The sequence below is a fragment of the Bombina bombina genome, chromosome 1, assembly GCF_027579735.1.
Source record: "Bombina bombina isolate aBomBom1 chromosome 1, aBomBom1.pri, whole genome shotgun sequence".
NCBI lineage: Eukaryota > Metazoa > Chordata > Amphibia > Anura > Bombinatoridae > Bombina > Bombina bombina.
In genome coordinates, this window is record NC_069499.1 from 847,673,298 (window position 1) to 847,689,738 (window position 16,441).

Below are 16,441 nucleotides of genomic sequence, written 5' to 3' on the forward strand. Positions count from 1 at the left end.
TGAGGACTTCTTCCGGCTTCTTGGAGGATGGATGTCGGATCTTCAAAACTGTAAGTAAATCTTCTGGGGTTAGTGTTAGCATTTTTTAAGGGTTTATTGGGTGGGTTTTAGATTAGGACTTGGGCCTGCAAAAGAGCTAAATGCCCTATTAAAGGGCAATGCCCATCCAAATGCCCTTTTCAGGGCAATGGGGAGCTTAAGTTTTTTTAGATAGCTTTTTATTTGGGGGGTTGGTTGTGTGGGTGGTGGGTTTTACTATTGGGGGGTTGTTTGTATTTTTTTTTACAGGTAAAAGAGCTGATTACTTTAGGGCAATGCCCCGCAAAAGGCCCTTTTAAGGGCTATTTGTAGTTTATTGTAGGCTAGGGGTTTTTATTTTGGGGGGGGGGGGGGGCTTTTCTATTTTCATAGGGCCCTTAGATTAGGTGTAATTAGTTTAAAGCTTTGATAATTTCCTTTTTATTTTTTGTAACTTAGTGTTTATTTTTTTGTGTAACTTAGTGTTTGTTATTTTTTGTAACTTTGTAATTTTGTAGTGTAGATTTAAATTATTTGAGTAGGGTTAGGTGTTTAAATATATAATATAGTTATTTTAATTTGTAATTTTATGTAATTTTAGTATAAAAGTTAGGTTAGATTAATTATTAATTTAATATAGTTGAATGTAATTTTATTATAACAGTTAGGGTAGGTTAATTATTAATTTAATATAGTTTAATGTAATTTTATTATAATAGTTAGAATAGGTTAATTATTAGTTTAATATAGTTTAATTTAATTTTAAAGGTAAGTTTAAATTTATTATAAGATAGGAATGAGTTAATATAAAGTTAACGGGTTGTTAGGTTTAGGGATTAATAGGTTAATTTAGTTTATGGCGATGTGGGGGGCGGGCGGTTTAGGGGTTAATACATTTATTCAGTTGCGGTGGGCTCCGAGAGCGGCAGGATAGGGGTTAATAACTTTATGTAGGTGAAGGCGGTATAGGGGGTGGCAGATTAGGGGTTAATAAGTATAATGTAGGTGGCGGTGGGCTCCGGGAGCGGCAGGATAGGGGTTAATAACTTTATTTAGTTGCGGCGGGGTCCGGGAGCAGCGGGATAGGGCTTAATAACTTATTTAGGTGGCGGCGGTGTATGGGGCGGCAGATTAGGGGTGTTTAGACTCGGGGTACATGTTAGGGTGTTGGGTGTAAACTTTTATTATACCATAGGAATCAATGGGATATCGGGCAGCAGCGAACATGAGCTTTCGCGGCTTTCAGACTCCCATTGATTCCTATGGCATCCGCCGCCTCCAGGGCGGCGGATTGAAAAGCAGGTACGCTGGGCCGGAATAGTGGCGAGCGTACCTGCTAGTTATTTGATAAGTAGCAAAAATAGTCAAATAGTGCCGAATTTGCATTCGGAACATCTGTAGTGACGTAAGCATTGATCTGTGTCGGACTGAGACCGTCGGATCATATGTTACGTCACAGATTTCTACTTTTGCCGGTCTGTAGGCTTTAATAAATAAGGGGAATCAAGCTTGCCACAATTACTCTGCGGAATTCCGGCATATTTTCGGTTGACGGCTTGATAAATAGGCCCCATAGACTATAAAAAAAATATCACATTTTGAGTTCTGGGTGTTGGCTTTTTAACATTTCAGATATATATGTAATTAAGAAGTTTTCTGTGTGCATGGATAAATAAAAATTAAAACAATGCATAATTTATGTGGGTATATTACAAAGCCATCCTGGAACGGCTGTTAAATTCAACAAGTCCAAATGTTTTTGTTGTTTTCTAAATTAAGTCTTTAGCACCACAGTGAAAATACATGTTAGAGTTGCTAGTGCTGTATAATGTTAAAGCGACAGTAAACATAAAAAACATAAAAAACGGCCCTTTACTGAATCTACTTCTGCCTGTCCCTACCTAAACCACTAATCTCTATTAATCGGTCGGGCCATACAGTTGTTAGAGCTGTGCGCCGATTGAGTCAGTCAGATCCTCTTGCGCATGCGCAGTTGTTTAGCTAATGCCGAAAATGTCATTTAGGCTGAGAAGTGCACAGAAACAAGATCGTTATCCGGAGCTCCCTAAAACATCTTGTAGAGCTGAACAATTTACTTTTAGTAGCTCTTCATCAGAATGCCATAATGCATCTAAAACCAGCTGTCATGTAAATCGCAAAGCAGAACGCTTCACGATTTAGATGACAACTTGGTGTCAAAGTGGAGACTTTTTAGTGCATCCGCAGCTCCTCTAGTTCTCTCTGACAGATAGAATGCACTGTCATACACTAGAGCACAAGAGCTTGAAATCGCAGAAGCAAGGGGGGTGGGCTAGAGTATTTGATTGACAGGTTTGATCTCAAGCTTATAGTTTAAAAAAGTAATAATCAACTTGTATTGTATGTATTTTACATAAAAAAAAATTTTTTAGATGACATCTAATACAGTAATGTTTACTGTCCCTTTAATAATTACTAAACCATACATACCTTTACGTGATTTAAAAAAAAAAAAAAAAAAGTTGTTTCACATAGAAGACCACAGCAAATCTGGAAGCTTGGCTCTGTGCCAACCAAGTTAGAGTGTGTTCCTGTTGGAGAGAGAGAAAAAAAATACATAAACATCCCCCACAAAAATAACTAAAAAAACCCACAATTTATGCTTACCTGATAAATTTATTTCTCTTGTGGTGTATCCAGTCCACGGATCATCCATTACTTGTGGGATATTCTCCTTCCCAACAGGAAGTTTCAAGAGGACACCCACAGCAGAGCTGCTATATAGCTCCTCCCCTAACTGCCATATCCAGTCATTCGACCGAAACAAGCCGAGAAAGGAGAAACCATAGGGTGCAGTGGTAACTGCAGTTTAAATCTAAATTTTGACCTGCCTGAAAATGACAGGGCGGGCCGTGGACTGGATACACCACAAGAGAAATAAATGTATCAGGTAAGCATAAATTGTGTTTTCTCTTGTAAGGTGTATCCAGTCCACGGATCATCCATTACTTGTGGGATAACAATACCAAAGCTAAAGTACACGGATGAAGGGAGGGACAAGGCAGAAACTTAAACGGAAGGTACCACTGCCTGTAGAACCTTTCTCCCAAAAATAGCCTCCGAAGAAGCAAAAGTATCAAATTTGTAGAATTTTGAAAAAGTATGAAGCGGAGACCAAGTCGCCGCCTTGCAAATCTGTTCAACAGAAGCCTCATTTTTAAAGGCCCAAGTGGAAGCCACAGCTCTAGTAGAATGAGCTGTAATCCTTTCAGGAGGCTGCTGTCCAGCAGTCTCATAGGATAAGCGGATTATGCTTCTTAGCCAAAAAGAAAGAGAGGTTGCCGAAGCCTTTTGACCTCTCCTCTGTCCAGAGTAAACCACAAACAAAGCAGATGTTTGACGAAAATCTTTAGTAGCTTGTAAGTAAAACTTTAAAGCACGAACCACGTCCAGATTATGTAAAAGACGTTCCTTCTTTGAAGAAGGGTTAGGACATAATGATGGAACAACAATCTCTTGATTGATATTCTTATTAGATACTACCTTAGGCAAAAACCCAGGTTTTGTACGCAGAACTACCTTATCTGCATGGAAGATCAGATAATGAGAATCACATTGTAAAGCAGATAACTCGGAGACTCTATAAGCCGAGGAAATAGCCATCAAAAAAAGAACTTTCCAAGATAAAAGCTTGATATCTATGGAATGAAGAGGTTCAAACGGAACCCCTTGAAGAACTTTAAGAACCAAATTTAAGCTCCATGGGGGAGCAACAGGTTTAAACACAGGCTTGATTCTAACCAACGCCTGGCAAAACGCCTGAACGTCTGGAACATCCGCCAGACGCTTGTGCAAAAGAATAGACAGTGCAGAGATCTGTCCCTTCAAAGAACTAGCTGATAATTCTCTCTCCAAACCCTCTTGGAGAAAAGATAATATCCTAGGAATCCTAACCTTACTCCATGAGTAACTCTTGGATTCACACCAATAAAGATATTTACGCCATATCTTATGGTAAATTTTCCTGGTAACAGGCTTTCGTGCCTGTATTAAGGTATCAATAACAGACTCTGAGAAGCCACGCTTTGATAAAATCAAGCGTTCAATCTCCATGCAGTCAGTCTCAGAGAAATTAGATTTGGATGATTGAAAGGACCTTGAAGTAGAAGGTCTCGTCTCAAAGGCAGAGTCCAAGGTGGAAAGGATGACATGTCCACTAGGTCTGCATACCAGGTCCTGCGTGGCCACGCAGGCGCTATCAAAATCACTGATGCTCTCTCCTGCTTGATTTTGGCAATCAGTCGAGGGAGCAGAGGAAACGGTGGAAACACGTAAGCCAGGTTGAAAGACCAAGGCGCTGCTAGAGCATCTATCAGCGTCGCTTCCGGGTCCCTGGACCTGGATCCGTAATAAGGAAGCTTGGTGTTCTGGCGAGACGCCATGAGATCCAATTCTGGTTTGCCCCAACGACGAATCAATTGAGCAAACACCTCCGGATGGAGTTCCCATTCCCCCGGATGAAAAGTCTTACGACTTAGAGTTTCTCCTCCTGAGTCCACGATCCCTGAGCCTTCAGGGAGTTCCAGACTGCACCCCAACCTAGAAGGCTGGCATCTGTCGTTACAATTGTCCAATCTGGCCTGCGAAAGGTCATACCTTTGGACAGATGGACCCGAGATAGCCACCAGAGAAGAGAATCTCTGGTCTCTTGATCCAGATTTAATAGAGAGGACAAATCTGTGTAATCCCCATTCCACTGACTGAGCATGCATAGTTGCAGCGGTATGAGATGTAGGGGCGCAAACGGAACTATGTCCATTGCCGCTACCATTAAGCCGATTACCTCCATGCACTGAGCCACCGAAGGGCGCGGAATAGAATGGAGAACACGGCAAGAATTTAGAAGTTTTGATAACCTGGACTCCGTCAGGTAAATTTTCATTTCTACAGAATCTATCAGAGTCCCTAGGAAGGAGACTCTTGTGAGTGGGGACAGAGAACTCTTTTCCTCGTTCACTTTCCACCCGTGCGATCTCAGAAATGCCAGAACTATGTCCGTATGGGACTTGGCAATTTGGAAATTTGATGCCTGTATCAGGATGTCGTCTAGATAAGGGGCCACTGCAATGCCCCGCGGTCTTAGGACCGCCAGAAGCGACCCCAGAACCTTTGTAAAAATTCTTGGGGCTGTAGCTAACCCGAAGGGAAGAGCCACAAACTGGTAATGCCTGACCAGAAAGGCAAACCTTAGAAACCGATGATGATCTTTGTGTATCAGAATGTGAAGGTAAGCATCCTTTAGATCCACCGTAGTCATATATTGACCCTCCTGGATCATAGGAAGGATGGTCCGAATAGTTTCCATTTTGAATGATGGAACTCTGAGGAATTTGTTTAAGATCTTTAGATCCAAGATTGGTCTGAAGGTTCTCTCGTTTTTGGGAACCACAAACAGATTTGAGTAAAAACCCTGTCCCTGTTCCTCCTTTGGAACTGGATGGATTACTTCCATAACTAGGAGGTCTTGCACACAGTGTAAGAATGCCTCTTTCTTTATCTGGTTTACAGATAATCTCGAAAGGTGAAATCTCCCTTGAGGAGGGGAAGCTTTGAAGTCCAGAAGATATCCCTGAGATATGATCTCCAACGCCCAGGGATCCTGAACATCTCTTGCCCACGCCTGGGCGAAGAGAGAAAGTCTGCCCCCTACTAGATCCGTTACCAGATAGGGGGCCATTCCTTCATGCTGTCTTAGAGGCAGCAGCAGGCTTTTTGGCCTGCTTGCCTTTGTTCCAGGACTGGTTAGGTTTCCAGGCCGTCTTGGACTGAGCAAAAGTTCCCTCTTGTTTTGTAGCAGAGGAAGTTGATGCTGCACTTGCCTTGAAGTTTCGAAAGGCACAAAAATTAGACTGTTTGGCCCTTGATTTGGACCTGTCCTGAGGAAGGGCATGACCTTTACCTCCAGTAATGTCAGCAATAATTTCCTTCAAACCAGGCCCGAATAGGGTCTGCCCCTTGAAGGGAATGTTAAGTAGTTTAGACTTTGAAGTCACATCAGCTGACCAAGATTTGAGCCATAGCGCCCTACGCGCCTGGATGGCAAATCCCGAATTCTTAGCCGTTAGTTTAGTCAAATGAACAATGACATCAGAAACAAAAGAATTAGCTAGCTTAATTGCTCTAAGCTTGTTAAGTATGTCCTCCAAAGGAGTCGTTGTCTGTAAAGCCTCTTCCAGAGACTCAAACCAGAACGCCGCAGCAGCAGTGACAGGAGCAATGCATGCAAGGGGCTGCAGGATAAAACCTTGTTGAATAAACATTTTCTTAAGGTAACCCTCTAATTTTTTATCCATAGGATCTGAAAAAGCACAACTGTCCTCAACAGGGATAGTAGTACGCTTTGCTAAAGTAGAAACTGCTCCCTCCACCTTAGGGACCGTTTGCCATAAGTCCCGTGTGGTGGCGTTTATGGGAAACATTTTTCTAAAAATAGGAGGGGGGGAAAACGGCATACCGGATCTATTCCACTCTTTATTAATAATTTCTGTAAACCTTTTAGGTATTGGAAAAACCTCAGTACACACCGGCACTGCAAAGTATTTATCCAGTCTACACAATTTCTCTGGCACTGCAATTGTGTCACAGTCATTCAGAGCAGCTAAAACCTCCCTAAGTAAAACACGGAGGTTCTCAAGCTTAAATTTAAAAGTAGAAATATCAGAATCAGGTTTCCCTGAGTCAGAGATATCACCCACAGACTGAAGCTCTCCTTCCTCAGCTTCTGCATATTGTGAGGCAGTATCAGACATGGCTCTTAAAGCGTCTGTATGCTCTGTATTACGCCTGACACCAGAGCTATCACGCTTTCCTCTAAATTCAGGAAGTCTGGCTAATACAGCTGACAGTGTATTATCCATGACTGCCGCCATGTCTTGTAACGTAATCGCTATGGGCGTCCTTGATGTACTTGGCGCCATTTGAGCGCGAGTCCCTTGAGCGGGAGTCAAAGGGTCTGACACGTGGGGAGAGTTAGTCGGCATAACTTCCCCCTCGTCAGAATCCTCTGGTGATAAATTTTTTAAAGACAAAAGCTGATCTTTATTGTTTAAAGTGAAATCAATACATTTAGTACACATTCTCATATGGGGTTCCACCATGGCTTTTAAACATAATGAACAAGGAGTTTCCTCTATGTCAGACATGTTTATACAGACTAGCAATGAGACTAGGAAGCTTGGAAAACACTTTAAATCAAGTTAACAAGCAAATATAAAAAATGGTACTGTGCCTTTAAGAGAAACAAATTTTGAAAAACAGTGAAAAAAGGCAGTAATTCAAACGAAATTTTTACAGTGTATGTAATAGGTTAGCAGAGCATTGCACCCACTTGCAAATGGATGATTAACCCCTTAATGCAAAAAACGGATAAAAAAAACGAAATAAACGTTTAAACAGTCACAACTCCCACAGCTCAGCTGTAGTCCTACCTTCCTTAATAAACGACTTTTGAAGCCTTTAGAGCCCTTCAGAGATGTCCTATAACATGCAGGGGACTGCTGAGTGAAGCTGAATGTCTCTGTCTGTAATTTTAACTGCGCAAAAAAGCGCTAAAATAGGCCCCTCCCACTCATAGTACAACAGTGGAAAGCCTCAGGAAACTGTTTCTAGGCAAAAATCAAGCCAGCCATGTGGAAAAAACTAGGCCCCAATAAGTTTTATCACCAAAGCATATATAAAAACGATTAAACATGCCAGCAAACGTTTTATATTGCACATTTATAAGAGTATATATCTCTGATAGTAAGCCTGATACTAGTCGCTATTAAATCACTGTATTTAGGCTTAACATACATTAATCCGGTATCAGCAGCATTTTCTAGCAATTCCATCCCTAGAAAAACTTAAAACTGCACATACCTCATTGCAGGATAACCTGCACGCCATTCTCCCTCTGAAGTTACCTCACTCCTCAGACACATGTGAGAACAGCATTGGATCTTAGTTACTTCATAAGATCAAGCCTGATGAAACAGGGTCTTCCCTGAGAAACGCGTCGCTATTATCTCTGCATATACAAGGAGACTTGCCATATAACACACCCAGCTGTAATTTGTTACTGATGGTATTTTTTATCTTTTGAAAAATAAAATACTTGAAACTTTTTTAACAAATCTGGTGTTCGTGTGGCATTTCCCTTGCCAGTAACCATAAGGCTGTTTAGCCTTCCTCCCCTCTGGACACATTTTCCTTTTTGCTGGAAGTAACCTAGTTAAGGGTTGCTGTTGTGAGATCCACCACAACTGTAGGATATCCTAACGGGGATCCCTTGGTACAGCCAGCTGGTTTGCTGTTAAAATACCAGCCTGCCCCTACAGGCACAAGAGAGTGCCTTCACGTTTGTGAGTATCCTGTATCTCATCTTGCTTGGATTTTGTCAGTTTTGATTGATCTACACATGTGGCGCCTCTGTTTCTGTTTTCCTTGCAGTTAACCATTTTTTGAAGATACACCATCGTTTGGGTGAAGACCGAGAGCTGCCTTATCTATCTATTTCTGGACTCATTTGGACTTCATTTGAACTTTTCCATTTGACCATTTGATACGTCTGTATATATATATATATATTTTAACCATTTTTTAATATATATTTTTTATTATTATTATTATTTTTTAATTATTATTGCTCTTTATAATTTTTAGATTTATAATTCTATTCACATATATGGTATTACCAGGGGCATATTGATTGTATTACCATTCCAGTACTATACTCTGCCCGTAGTTATTAGCGCCTCCTATAGGGGATTTGTGGTATTACATCAGTATCACAAATATCCCTGATAATAGATTCTTCTTCTAAATGCTGCCTGAGATAAAATAGTACAACTCCGGTACCATTTAAAAATAATAAACTTTTGATTGAAGAAAAAACTAACTATCTATCACCACTTTCCTCTTACTACCTCCATCTTTGTTGAGAGTTGCAAGAGAATGACTGGATATGGCAGTTAGGGGAGGAGCTATATAGCAGCTCTGCTGTGGGTGTCCTCTTGCAACTTCCTGTTGGGAAGGAGAATATCCCACAAGTAATGGATGATCTGTGGACTGGATACACCTTACAAGAGAAATACTTTTATACTGCAGAGGCACCCGAAAGTTTAACAGTATAATTAAAGGCTTATGAAACACTACATGATCAAAGCACATATTCCGTTTTATGCCATCATAACCAATTAAACTCACCTATTTGCTCTGAAAAACAAAGCTTGTAAATGTTAATTTTAACCCTTCCATGACAATGTTATAATGTCTACATCGGAACAACGTTCCGATGTAGACAAATTGAAATCCTGAGATTGTGCACGCGATCGCAAGATTTTAATTATGGGATCGGGTCTGGGGGGGTGCTAGGAAAGCCCTCCAGACTGCACTCAAATCCAGGAAGCGCAGTTGGCTTCAGGACATCCAACGGCTATGACGAATTTCGTCCTAACGGCGCTATAGCCTAGCGCTATTTGGACGGAAAACAACAGCATAACGACAGTGAAAGGTTAAATAGGATGTTCCGTCAGAATTTTGACTGACCAATCAGCATCACCCAATTAGCATGCAATTATAATATATACTACTGCACAATACCGCTCGCAAGCGCAATCTGATGCTTACTCTAACGCAGTGCTTGACAAATCTGTTTAAAAATTAGGAGCCAGACATATTTTTAGGAGCCAGACAGTGGGATTTGTATATAGATATATGGAGAATAACCAAAAAAGTTAGGAGCCAGGGTTAAAATTCTAGGAGCCAGTGGCTCCCAGGCTCCTGGATTTGTCAAGCCCTGCTCTAACACATGTGCACAACACCCCCCTTGAAAATCTGCTTTAACTCGTTAGGTCCTGGTATTGCTCATGTGTAAATCGAATTTGTTGCGCAGCAATAGGAAAAAGATTTATAGTGCTGTTCACTGCAATATGTGGAATGCATAATAGGTTTCTCACCAATCACGTGTGAATTAAACAGCTCTTCAGGAAAACATCATTGTTTTTCACTTTGTTAAAGTTTGACTGAAGTGCTGTTTATTTCAATCATGTTTGGACTTTCAAGTAGGTATTTATAACGCTATTTGCATCATGAAGATTTCTTTGGGTCCTTTCAAGCTCAGTTGCTGATGTCGCATGCTGCACATAGCAAAAGCAAAGATGGCGGACATTTTCTAAAAGTTTTAACTTCCTTGAGTTGATGTGTCTGGCAGTACTATATGATACCCATACAAGATGGGTATCTATTATGCCAAGACCTTCATTAATTTATTCAAACAATATTGCTTGTGGACACTGTGCACATAAGTGAGTTTTGTTAGTAGAGCCATCCATGAGTTGAAGTTAAAAATATTTTTAAAAAGATTCTGCGTTTCCGATAGAGCATGCAATTTTCAATAACTTTCCAATGTATTTCTATGATCTAATTTGTTTCAGTCTCTTTGAACCCTTGTTGAAAAGTATACCTAGGTAGGCTCAGTAGCTGCTGATTGGTGGCTGCACATATATGCCTCCTGTCACTGCCTTTCAGCTAGCTCCCAGTAGTGGATTACTGTCCCTTCAACAAAGGTTACCAAGAGAATCAAGAAAATTAGAGAACAGAAGTAAATTTAAAAGTTGTTTAAATTTGTATGATCTATCTGAACCACGAAAGAAACGTTGTAGACAAATTGAAATCCTGAGATTGTGCACGCGATCGCAAGATTTTAATTATGGGATCGGGTCTGGGGGGTGCTAGGAAAGCCCTCCAGACCGCACTCAAATCCAGGAAGCGCAGTTGGCTTCAGGACATCAAACGGCTATGACGAATTTCGTCCTAACGGCGCTATAGCCTAGCGCTATTTGGACGGAAAACAACAGCATAACGGCAGTGAAAGGTTAAATAGGATGTTCCGTCAGAATTTTGACTGACCAATCAGCGTCACCCATTAGCATGCAATTATAATATATACTACTGCACAATACCGCTCGCAAGAGCAATCTGATGCTTACTCTAACGCAGTGCTTGACAAATCTGTTTAAAAATTAGGAGCCAGACATATTTTTAGGAGCCAGACAGTGGGATTTGTATATAGATATATGGAGAATAACCAAAAACGTTAGGAGCCAGGGTTAAAATTCTAGGAGCCAGTGGCTCCCAGGCTCCTGGGTTTGTCAAGCCCTGCTCTAACACATGTGCACAACACCCCCCTTGAAAATCTGCTTTAACTCATTAGGTCCTGGTATTGCTCATGTGTAAATCGAATTTGTTGCGCAGCAATAGGAAAAAGATTTATAGTGCTGTTCACTGCAATATGTGGAATGCATAATAGGTTTCTCACCAATCACGTGTGAATTAAACAGCTCTTCAGGAAAACATCATTGTTTTTCACTTTGTTAAAGTTTGACTGAAGTGCTGTGTATTTCAATCGTGTTTGGACTTTCAAGTAGGTATTTATAACGCTATTTGCATCATGAAGATTTCTTTGGGTCCTTTCCAGCTCAGTTGCTGATGTCGCATGCTGCACATAGCAAAAGCAAAGATGGCGGACATAGCTCCTACATGGGTAGACCAACGTGATAGGACTTGCATAATGAGTGAGTGCCACCATTTTTATTGCAAGATTGCGAGGTAAATTGGATAAAGCAAGGTAATTTAATAAAATACTATTCTTATAATAATCTTCTGTTTAAAGTAAAAAATAAAATCTGAGTTTCATATACCTTAAATGTGCATGCTTATTATTTCTAGTGACCAATCCAAGTTTACAAATGAATAAATTGATTTTATGGATTTAAATAAAAGATTTGCAATTTCTAAAAGTTTTAACTTCCTTGAGTTGATGTGTCTGGCAGTACTATATGATACCCATACAAGATGGGTATCTATTATGCCAAGACCTTCATTAATTTATTCAAACAATATTGCTTGTGGACACTGTGCACATAAGTATGAGTTTTGTTAGTAGAGCCATTCATGAGTTGAAGTTAAAAATATTTTTAAAAAGATTCCGCATTTCCGATAGAGCATGCAATTTTCAATAACTGTCCAAATGTATTTCTATGATCTAATTTGTTTCAGTCTCTTTGAACCCTTGTTGAAAAGTATACCTAGGTAGGCTCAGTAGCTGCTGATTGGTGGCTGCACATATATGCCTCCTGTCATTGGCTTTTAGCTAGCTCCCAGTATTGCATTACTGTCCCTTCAACAAAGGTTACCAAGAGAATCAAGAAAATTAGAGAACAGAAGTAAATTTAAAAGTTGTTTAAATTGGTATGATATATCTGAACCACGAAAGAAACGTTTGAGTTTCATGTCCATTTAAAGAGACATGATTTTTTCCCCCTTTGTTGCACCTACAAGAGGGTTTTTTAAAATGTATTGCAGATTGTTGTAAAACAGATTTCCTGTACTATTGTGAAGCATTTTTTTACACTAGTAAAGTGTGCATTTATCCACCAGAAAGCAGTAGTAGGTCTACTTATCAGCCATTGAATACACATCTTAAAAGGGACAGTGTACCCACATTATTTTTTTATTTGTTCCAAATCATCCATTTTACCTTCTGGAGTGAAATAAATTGTTTAGAAATGGTGAATTTACTTTTATTTCAGCATTTGAAATAGCTGATATTGTCTGTGGTATCCCTACCTATACTGTATAGGCTATAGAGAAGCTGTGTAAACATAGCCAGCAAAATAAATTACACTCCACATGGGGGTTAGGAGAGTTAAAGGGGCAGTCTAGTCAAAATTAAAAACTCTCATGATTCAGATAGGGCATGCAATTTTAAACAACTTTCCAATATCATCAAATTTGTTTTGTTCTTTTTGTATTCTTTGTTGAAAGCTAAACCTAGGTAGACTCATATGCTAATTTCTAAGCCCTTGAAGGCTGTCTCTTATCTCAGTGCATTTTGACAATTTTTCACAGCTACACATCGCTAGCTCATGTGCGCCATATAGATATCACTATGCTCACTCCCGTGGAGTTATTTATGAGTCAGCATTGATTGGCTAAAATGCATGTCTGTCAAAAGAAATAAGGGGCAGACTGCAGAGGCTTAGATACAATGTAATCACAGAGGTATTACATTTTAATATAACCATGATGGTTATGCAGAACTGGGGAATGGGTAATAAGGGGATTATCTATCTTTTTAAACAAAAATTCTGGAGTAGACTCTCTTTAAAATGTTAATTTTCAAATTTTCTCTCTAAGTATTGGTCTTTGGTAAACAGAGAGATAATATAAAGAAGCATGTGTGTGTACGGAAAGTGATAACATAATGAGATATAATTTCCATGCAAGAAAAAACTATTTTAGTAGTTTTCAAAACTAAGAATAAAAACAAACATCTTTTCAAACTGTATTATCATATTCTGCAATTATACTTATACTTGTAAACAAAGCTGCTATCTATACAAACATATGTAATCTATATTCTCATTTTACATAACACAAGACCGCCCATAAAATGGTTGTGTCTACTAGATTAAATGTTGCTCAATCGCAGCACTCAAAATTAGCATACTGCTAAAGAGCTGTGTGCGCTGATCATCGTATGTGCATTTTAAATTAAGTAAAGCCCACAGGGATTGAATAGTGCAAGCATTGGGCTCTTCCTAGCTACCCAGAAAGACTGAAAATCCAGGCTGTCCACCATGATTGGCTCATGAAAATGAGCCTCATGATGGGTTTGGAAACTCCCATAATTTCAGCCAAGGATTGCAAGAAAGGTGTACAGAACTGACAGCACAAGGTATTTGTGCATATTTATGATCTATGCAATGAAAGGGAGATCATTTTTACCTTTAGTATCCCTTTAATGGAAAAACAATTTTACAGTATACTGTACATTTAAAAGGGACACTGAACCCACATTTTTTTCTTTCACTATTCAGAGAGCATGAAATTTTAATCAACTTTCTAATTTACTCTTATTATCAATTTTTCTTCATTCTCTTGCTATCTTTATTTTAAAAGTAGGAATGTAAATCTTAGTGGCCAGTCCATTTTAGGTTCAGCACCATAGATAGTGTTTGCTTATTGGAGGCTTACATTTACCCACCAATAAGCAAGCATAACCAAAACCGGTCCGGCAAGAAAATGAAGAAAAATTGATAATTGGAGTAAATTAGAACGTTGCTTAAAATGGCATGCTCTATCTGAATCATGAACGAAAAAATATGGGTTTAGTGTCCCTTTAAAGGGACATGCTATGCAAAAATGACACTCCAGTTTGTTGAGTTCTACTGTTATTAGTGCTAATATTATGTTACAATTTTTTTACAAGCAAAGTTAGTTTCCAATAAGTTATATACAGATAAATTAGTGTTATGAATATAAACCCCCCACAAGAACTTTACAAATAGTAAAAAGAAATATTAGATATTTATGGGCTTGTGGAAAAATTTTCCGGGGTGGGGAGAAGGCTAAAAAGGAGCAAAATTCCAGGGGGTTCCCACTCCGGCTACCAAAGAATTCACAGAGTTTTTTTTAACATATACCTCGATCTTCGCACAGCTCCCCAAATCCCGTATCTCATATGTACATTATAGCAACCTCCGCCACCGCCATACCACACTGAAATGAATCATACATGTAGAAAGATAATACGTATATGCTAACGCAGCCTCTCCCCAACATATAGCCATACATTATAATGAATATGGTACTTCTCTCTCATACAGTACTCACATTACATGTACACTCATTTAACCCATACTTATTTTTTAAATATTTTACACAGTGAAAACAACTTTAAAATACGCCTCTCGATACCAAAACAAACTTACCGAACTACACTCGTGAATTCTGCAAACCGGATGCGATTCTGGAACGGGAAGTAGATGCGCAGGACTGCAACTCCCACAATGCACCAAGAAGCAACCACTTCAAGCGCATTAGATAAGTGACTGTTTGTTTATGACATTTGTGATACGCGTATATGCGATTGCCAGTGTTATGGAAGTAGTTTTGGTATTTTATTCCCCAGGCCATTAGCGCTACAGCTCTAAAAGACGGAAAGGAACGTATTTTGGCAAGTGATAAACTCTCACGAAAAAGAGGTTAAAAAATAGTTAAGAACTTTTTGAAGTGACTGAGATGGCCAAGGTGAGAGTGCATAGCAGGGTAAGGAGAGCTTTAGGTTTATTTAATCAACGTGAAGGGGAAATTGTTTTTTATAGAATGATCTTATGTTGTTTTTTTTTTGAGTTTGTCAACTTTATTAAAATCTTCAATTGACAAGTATACATTTACAAATCAGATTTTCAGACACATTACAGAAGTTTATAAAAGAAACGTTGCAAAAATATAGGGTGATCAAAATGCGGTATAGAAAGAGTGTCTTTACAGATCGAAAGTTTTCGCATATCAAATTATAGAAACTCCAAAGTTAGTACACACCCACCATTAGTTGTAATCCTCAGATTTATGGGTTACCAAAAGTACCCTTTGGGATAGTAATCCCTAAAGAGACCTTAGTTCTAGGCTATTATTGTCTATTGACTTTATTGTTTTAAAGGGATAGTCTAGTCAAAATACATTTTTTAATGATTCAGATAGAACATGCAATTTTAAACAACGTTCTAATTTACTCCTATTATTATTTTTTTCTTAATTTTCTTGTTATCTTTATTTGTAAAAGCAATAATGTAAGCTTAGGAGCCCGCCCATTTTTAGTTCCGAACGTGGGTAGCGCTTGTTGATTGGTGTCTAAATGTAGCCGCCAATCAGCAGGTGCTACCCAGGTGCTGAACCATAAATGGGCCAGCTCCTAAGCTTACATTCTTGCTTTTTCAAATAAAGATACCAAGAGAACGAAGAAAAAAATTGATAATAGGACTAAACTAGAATGTTGCTTAAACTTGCATCCTCTGTCTGAATCATTAAAGTTTGATTTTGAGTAGACTATTTGTCAGGACTGATGAAGAATAGGAGCCCAGTAGCGGAGTATAGCTAGCATGACCACTAGACAACACAGGAGTGCATGGTTCAGAAGAAAACTCCAAAAGCAAGGTTAAAGAGATAGTAAAGTCCAAATTAAAGTTTTATGATTCAGATAGGGCATTTCATTTTAAACTACTTTCTAATTTAGTGTTATCATCAAATTTGCTATGGTCTCTTCGTATTCTTTGTGGAAAGCTAAACCTAGGTAGGCTGATATGCTAATTTCTAAGCCCTTGAAGGCCGCCTCTTATCATAATGCATTTGACAGTTTTTCACAGCTGGAGTTCATGTGTTTCATATAAATAACATTGCACTCATGCACATTCAGGGCAAAATTGGAATCCACATGGATACATTTCAGTTTTCAATAGAAGCATTTTTTAATATATGTGCCCATGCGTGAAACGCGTCAGTTAGGAGTCTACCTTGTGTCTCCTATGTAAGCCTGTTCCTAAATAAACTTTGTGTATTCACT

At 39.1% G+C, this 16,441-nt stretch overlaps 1 protein-coding gene across 1 annotated transcript in view; it reads right to left on the minus strand.

Annotated features, from left to right (window-relative positions):
• Positions 1-14,867, minus strand: part of LOC128646060 (uncharacterized) — an 82,140-nt gene extending 67,273 nt beyond the window's left edge. The window contains exons 1-2 of the mRNA XM_053699483.1: positions 14,811-14,867; positions 2,488-2,588 (exon numbers count right to left, since the gene is read on the minus strand). The gene's annotated coding sequence lies outside the window, so the exon portion shown is untranslated. The remainder of the gene's footprint in view (positions 1-2,487; positions 2,589-14,810) is intronic.
• Between the last annotated feature and the right edge of the window lie 1,574 nt (positions 14,868-16,441).